The sequence below is a fragment of the Battus philenor genome, unplaced genomic scaffold (genome assembly GCF_028537555.1).
Source record: "Battus philenor isolate CCGP_79_NKW_IND1 unplaced genomic scaffold, ilBatPhil1.0.hap1 SCAF_35, whole genome shotgun sequence".
Taxonomy (NCBI): domain Eukaryota; kingdom Metazoa; phylum Arthropoda; class Insecta; order Lepidoptera; family Papilionidae; genus Battus; species Battus philenor.
This window is the reverse complement of record NW_027181699.1, coordinates 249,181-257,322: the sequence shown is the minus strand read 5'-3', so window position 1 is coordinate 257,322 and position 8,142 is coordinate 249,181.

Sequence of the window (8,142 nt, the reverse complement as noted above, 5' to 3'; positions counted from 1 at the left end):
TCAGGAAGTAATAGCTTAGAGAATAAGTTCACATTTATGTTTTATTTTATTTTAAACTATACCTTTGTAGTAATTTATATTTTAATTAATTTTTAAATTAAGAAATTCATACTTTTCAAATGGACACTAAAAAGTAGAAGCATTTCGGGATATTTGCATTATGTATCAAGAAAGAAAGCCACGAAGATTATGATTTAAAAATAAGAATTTCACGTCACCAACGTACTGTATGTTCTTTGGAAGAAAGACATTCTAAATTAGAAAAAAAGCGCTTTCAAGTACTCAGAGATTTTTGTCAGTAGGTATATTTGTTTACTTCCTGTCATGTACATATTCCGGCACGAGGAGGCAGACCGCAAAGCTGGATGACTCTCTTTGCAGCCTCTGCACGAGCCGTTGCGTATTATTTTCATTATCTAATTGACTTAAAGGGGGACTTTCACTAAACAAAACGTTTAGCTCTCAAAACGAACAAATTATGTTCCATATTATGGACAGACAGATTAATGTATTACTTTATTACGACGTATTTAAAAAAAAATAGCGGTCTCCATTCCGACGAACTTCTCGCAATCCATTTTGTGAGTGGAATTTCATAAAATCAGTCTTTTTGTTATTATAATTAAGATCAATATTCCACTGACATAAGCGTCCGTGTCTGTTTGTACATTTACGTTTAACACTTTCGATTTTATTTTGCGTTTAATTTTCTATGTTATAATGTTTACGGAGCTTTTAATCTATTTGCTAACTTAAGTCGTAAACTGTTTACAATTAAGTTGAAATCAACTAATTATTATGATTATTTTTCTTTTTAAATCATTGGTGTCTTTTTTTTATCAACTTCCTGTATATACGACAATGTAGTTTTGAAAAAAGCGGTTCGTTCACCATTTCCTCATCCCTACTCCACGTTGGCACCCTCAGGTTGTGCGCCAGTGTCTGTGCGGCGGTTGCCGTATTCGCCACATCATGAACCTTGCGATCGCATCTTGAGTCTCGTCCGTGCAATACACGCACGTGTGTGACGTGATATTGCTACCACCGCACTGGACAATTGTTATACAGCGCGAGGGTGTCTGCTGTTCTACAAACAACTATGACCTCCTCGCATTTTAGCCCCTGACCCTTCTGGGTCCTTAGACCTGCTCTTGTCCCGCAGGCTTGTCTAATGGGAACTTGTTTCGGCTTGGTGTGAGTTTGGTACAGGGTGTTTCTCTGTTTCGGGGTAAACGACAGACGACTTTACTCTGGAGAGAATACCCCGAAAACATACAATTCGTTCTTAGCTGATCTCTACTTAATAAGTGAAATATACCCAATAACATTCAAGTCTTTTAAAACTTTCCGTTCCAGAGATATCGTGATGTGTGTACATATGGGTGGTAATCTATTATATACATGTAATACTATAATTTAATTGACAGCAAATGAGTTATACATTCACTGATTTAAATCTTTACCAATTATTCTTTATATATATAATATATATATATATAAACATATATATAAACTATATATATATATATATATATAAAATATAATATATATATAAACACATCTATGAAGGATTTACTATAATCATCACGCTTGGCCAGCGAGCCGGCGATAGTACTGTGGTATTGTGGTACGCAAAGGACGCCGCTGCTCGTCCTCTGGAATGTTGATTGTAGGCAGAGCCAATCGTATATTATTAGTTCACAAAGAGGGAATTATTTGCAAGGTTGTGTCCCGGGAACCGAAGCCGCTACCTGTGCTCGCAAGTCACAGTCCTTGCCGCTAGGCTGACGCTGCTTCTTTAATTATTTAAGAAGCATAATTTGTTTATTTACCAGATCGCGAGTGCGATTAACCCGCGCGTGTGTCAGTGTCTCATATTTGATCGCACGCTGTAACGGCGAAGTGATCGGAGGTAACGGGTTCAGGCACGTGAGCCGGGCCGCGTCTGACGCGAGGCGGCGGTGAGGCGCGGGGGGGGGGCACGCAGACGGGGGAGGCAGCTGACTGAGGAGCGCTATCACCTAACCCCCCACTTAATCGGTTTAGCGATCTGAGGAACAGCAGCACGTGGCGTACAGTAAGTAGCACGCCCGCCTCATTATTATTAAAGCCTCTTTCTTGAACCAATATGAAATGTGATTCATCAGTAACATTATCATCGACACCACTTCCGCTGCTGGACAAAGGCATCGCCCATAGATATCCAATAGGACCTCCGGATAGACCTCTGAGGTCCTACGACGTGCTTGTCGGTCTGGTCAAGTTTAAACATCATTGGACAGGCCACATAGCTTGTAGAACAGATAGCGGCCAGGGTTACTTCTGATACGGAGGACACGGACTGGTACAATCGCAGCGCAATAGACTCACAACTCTTTTAAAGGTCATCGAGGAAACATACGAACTAGGTCAGTTACTTTATGACGTCACACCGAAGAGGTTAGAATATTTAACCCCTAAATGAAGATTATAGGATGTTGAAGTTTGTACTCCATTAAAACACTGTCTAGAGTCATTCTGTGCTTTGAAGTGGTCTCAGGTGGACATACAGGGTGATTTATTATGTGTAAAATCTTATATAATATATATATCTGTCCAAAAAATCAATAGTTACTTCCACAATTAATAATATAACGACAATAGACAATAGTTTATTTTAATTATATAGATTAAATATTATTTACTTTCTGTTTCTTGCAGATTTTTTTTTGCCAGAACTTATTGGCCTGTTACCGTATGTGAAATAAAAAATATATTAATGCAACATATTTCAGAGTGATCACATTGTGTAGATGATTTAAAATTAAGAGTAAAAATTTTAAGCAAACAAGCTATACATACACATGTTAAAAGCTTGTACACCTGTAACATGTCGGTGCCCGTCGACATCTAAACGACTTCAGTAATATTCTTCGCCCGTTAGGTGATCAGAGAGGGTCGACGAGTTGTCAACTTAAAAAAAAACTATTGCAAGTGTATTGTTCTCCCATTTTTCTAGTCCTTAAGTTAAAACATAATATCTATTTTAAGAAGTAACCTATACAGAACAATCGCCATTACAGTTGTTCGTTCTAATGGCACCGTGTTATTGGTGCTCCTACTCCTGCCTGATCGATCGTCGCGGGTTCGATGCCGGGCCGGCGCTCCCCTCTGCGTTGGTAATTTGATATCAATGCTGACAAACGTGACCTCGCCCTCTTTGGACTAAGTTTGTTTACCAACAGTTAAAAATTAAAAAGTATAAAAAGTACCCGCAGGTAATTATTAAACTCGACTAAAGGTGCGTTCCTGACATACACACCTATCCAACGATTTACACGGTAGATACGTTCCTGAGAAAAACGTTATTTAACATTATTAAACGAACAATTTTGCTATTCAACAGCTGTGATTTTTTTCAATATTTTTATTTAATTACACTGTTTTTTTTTTTATTTAATTACAATACATTAAACAGAAGAACTAAAACCAAAACCAAAGGTGTTATATTATCCTTTATCTCTGTCAGAAATTACTCTCATTCTTTTTTTCGGAATCGAAGGTTTGAATTCACTTTCATCACTCGAAGCTATTTGCCGATTCGATGTTTGAAGCAGAAATATTTACATTATGGGAGATGGTTATAAAATCGGTTATTAACAATTGCTTAAAATTTTTAATGAAAACCGTGTAAAAGCGAAAACGTGTAAAACAAGTACCGTGTAAATCGGGGGATAGGTGTACTTACTTCAACTTGTCAATGTGAACACGGCTTTCCAGCGACAGAGGACACCGTATCAACAATTAACAATGCAGCGAGATATGTAGAGAGATAGAAAACATTGTCCTCTCCATTATCCTCAATATAAAAATTAAATGTACTTATCACTTATAATCTCATCATTGCAGAACTAGCTCTCCTAAGAGTTCTTGTTACAAGCTTCAGGGAACGCGAATGTTCCCCGGAGAACCTTCTCCGGGAACATTCGCGAAGCGCCTGCCCGTGACCTAGTTCTGGCTAAATCTAGGTAAAAGCTAATCCAGGTAATCTAGGTAGCTTTTAAAAATACACATATGTAACCCTGTATCACGCATGCATTAGTCTAATAATTTATATACGTCGAAACAATGTTTTAAATGTAATTATCATGATTTCTATATTAGAGTTCCATTCGAATCGGTTAAAACTACCAAGGACGTCTGAAAGGGTATATATATATATCATACTTCTTCATATCGTCTTTGCATTCCTCTTTTTTCCTTTCATAATATGTTATATTCCTTTTCTTATCTTTCCTTTCTTATATCGCCTCAATACTATTGTATTCTTTTAGCTTTTTACATTAATTTGCCTTATTTATTTCCTTATTATATATAACAGTTTATTTTTAGTGGACTTTTAAAATGGTCACATTTTATAAATACTTTTTTTGATTATTTTTTGTTTTATTTCATTTACTTATACATTGATCGTCTTATGAATATTTAGGATTTGCTTGAGATGAGTCTAGAGTACTCTACCTTCAGAACATTGCAAATAATCGACGGGGTTTCTTTGGTGAGTTATCTATATATAGAAGTTATAAACAGATTTATTATCTGTGAAAATAATAACGTAACGTTGTGTATTACTTGACTTGGTAATATGGAACCGAATCAGAAATTATGAGGTCCATTGACGAACAGAAACATCCGACAAAGCTCAGCCAACTAGCAAGTTGAAGTGGGCGGGGGACAGCCCACGTGCGCACAGTGGGCGCCCACACGGTGGGCAGACTGCCTCGCGACTGTCGCCGGAAGTCACTGGTCTTGTGGCAAAGGTAACGGTAGCATCATGACCAGGAGCAAACGTCTTATTGCTTAAATGATAAAGTTAAGAGAGCTTAGTAAGCTAGAAGAAAACAAGCTTTACTCTATCAATTATACTATATATTCATTCGACTATAACTTCACTTAGGCATACGTCATCACCATTATATTAAAACAGAATCCGTTTCATTTATAAATAAACACGAAATCACTAAGGAAACTCAAAAAAACACAGAATTGAAAATCGAAAAAATTGCGGCAACAATTTTCACCTAATTTCTTTCTCACTAATCATTTAGTATATTTAATATGGATGATAAAGAAATAAACATATGAAGAAATAAAACACAGTTTTGAGACGGCATCTCCACCTGGATGCCGGAGGGTGGCCTGCCACCCTTCCCGAGGACAGCCGGGTCGCAGGATCGATCGGATGGGTGGGCACCTGCCCCCGCGATGCACCCCTCTCCCTCTCGCATCCAGTTCACCACACCCGTTACGGGCTCGCACGTAACGCAACGTTATCTGCTAAGGAAGATATTTATGCATCACAGGACTCTAGAACTTTCTCCTGTATTACATGATAAAGCAATAGAAAAATACTCTGGAACTTTCCATTACATTCTTTAATCTAACAATAAAAAGATACAAGATTACAATATCGTATGTGTATATAACTAGGTCACTGGCATATGAAACAGGTCCTATCGGGAACCTATAATATAGTTTAGTGAACACTTTGCACGGGGTAATAAGAAACAGACGAGCTTTCTGCTTAAAAATGAACTGTATATAGAAACTTTTTAAGGTTTTCAATCAATAACCAATGAAATTATTTTTGTAAAAGACAAATATTCCTCGTCTCCTTGATATTAGTTATGGAAACAGAACTACCGATAAAAATATCTTAGAGTCGTGGTTGCAGTTACATTCGTACGTGCACAAAATACCTTAGCACTACTCACGTATGCCTCAGTAACCTTTGTGCACTATTTGTTACTTATCAAAGTCAAAGTAAATATGGCTTTAATTTATAAGATCATTTAAAATCATCTATAATCGTCATTTTAAAATTAAGTTTAAGTAAGTTGAGTAACACGCCATCTATTGAGGAAAACTAGCAACAAAATCGGTGGAGTTTGTAATTTTTTTTAAGTTGCTTGGACGTTCAAAACTCAAGTTAGTTCTTCCACGGGAACTTAGGCGAAAGGCTATCATTTATTTCATTTGTCCGATTCGATTATGCCAATACGATCTCTATCAAGCACAAATATATTTATTGTTATTGTTTTCTCTTTTATGTAAATATTATCTCTGTTTATTTTTTTATTTTATCTTCATCGGAAGACAGTAGATGACTGCCGGTTCCAACCGGACGCATTGAATGTCTCCGAGGGCAGACCAGATGTCCCTCGTATAACACGGTTAATTCGTACCGTGCTATATCGAAACCGTGTTATTCGAAACAAGGTATACCGTGTAGTATCGAGACCTTGTCTTGTGTTATATCGAAACCGTGTTATACGAAACCTTGAAATAATATAAATAAAGGCAATGTGTACCGTGTTATATCGAAACCAAATCTTAAGGTGTAAAATTTTATGATAGCTGAAATTTCGTTCCAAATACTACATAAATGAAAAAGGAAGTTACCTTCAAGTTTTTATTAAGAAAAATAAATGAAATTCAATTTTATGATGAAATAAATAAAAAAATAAATCTTTTTTTAAAATTTTCATACCACCCTTTACTTGCCAAAAATGATAGGTTTGGTTCTTCTTTAGAAGAAAGTTCATCTTTCCTTAAATGTGTGTAAACTCTGAGGGCTTTTTGTTTAATAATATTTGTACTCAAAGGGATTTTTTTATCTAAACAATCTTCTATCCATATTATAAGAGCATGTTCCATTTTTACGATATTTATATCTCTTTTGCGGGACACACGTTTTGCACCTTGCGAGCAACCAAGGCAACATTTTTTCTAATTTCGTTTTCATTTTTGAATATTGTTCGAATAGTAGCTTCGTTTAAATTTAATGATTTTGCAATCGATGTAGGTTTTTCTCCGCTTTTTATACGATCTAAAATTCCAATTTTTTCTTCGAGTGAAATAAATTTTCGTTTAAATTTTTGCTTCTTGATCTTGTCAGACATTATCTATATTTAGGGTCCAAAATAAGATTTACAATTAACGTTACAACTTCATTTTTTACATACCTCAAATTAAAATTATTATGCACTTATAAACTTGCAAAAGAAGGCTTTTTACTATGTACTTTTTATCACTTTTTACTTTACTTTCTAAAATGTTAAAAACAAAGCAAGCTAAAACTTTATGAACTTCATTTACATAGGACAAAACGCATGTGTACTTTCACTTCTCAAAACAAAATGAGATATTTTTTTGTAGCAATAAATTTGGGGTATTCCCCTTATTGAACGGAAAAAAAAATTCAAATTTCCAATGCATATTTTTCAAAATCGTGTTATGTATTTCAAAACCGTGTTTTACCGTGTAATATCGAAACCGTGTTATATTAATCTCAATTCTTGTACCGTGTAATATCGAAACCGTGTTTTACAAGTACCGTGTTATACGAGGGACGCCTGTATATAAAACATAGTTGTTTTTCACACCATTTGTAACACGAGATCGGATGGACAAATTTTTATTTACTTTTCGATTTGTATTCATTTGGAATCGTATAATAAATGAATATAAATATAATAAAAACCGGTACACCGGTACACCTAGTGCGGGGCCTAACCACGTCGCGTCATCCGACGCCAACGACCATCACAAAGCGATGTACCCCGCCCTGACTGACAACTGGCACTTCAGATAAGTTAAATACACTGTATAGTACATGTACGTATACATACACATATTTAAATGTACGTCGTGTCATTGTCTTGACTCGAAGGTTACCTAAGCCTGGGAAGAATAAACTTGGCAATGAGTCTCCACACATTCGTAAACGCAGTGCAGCTCTACGATGTTAATAAATAATCGATACATAGTTTGCACCGGACAGCCCCTTCGGCGTTCCATCCCCCGCTGCACGCCTAGGACCAAATCACTTAGGGTATGCAATTCAATCAGTACACGCATGCATGCATGCTTGCTATACAAGTTGATTGTTTATAGATGTACAAGCTTTTGAGGGGTGAATGTATAATTCGTTTGCTGTCGATTGGTCCGCAGCGCCATGTCTAGTTGTAGCCCCGCGGCAGAGGCCTGCGATTTGCGATCGCAGGTCACGGGATCGATTCCCGGGAGCCGTCCTATATAGTTCGCACGTTTGTGCATTAATTATATAGGATTGCCACTATGACAGTAGATAATCGGTATAAA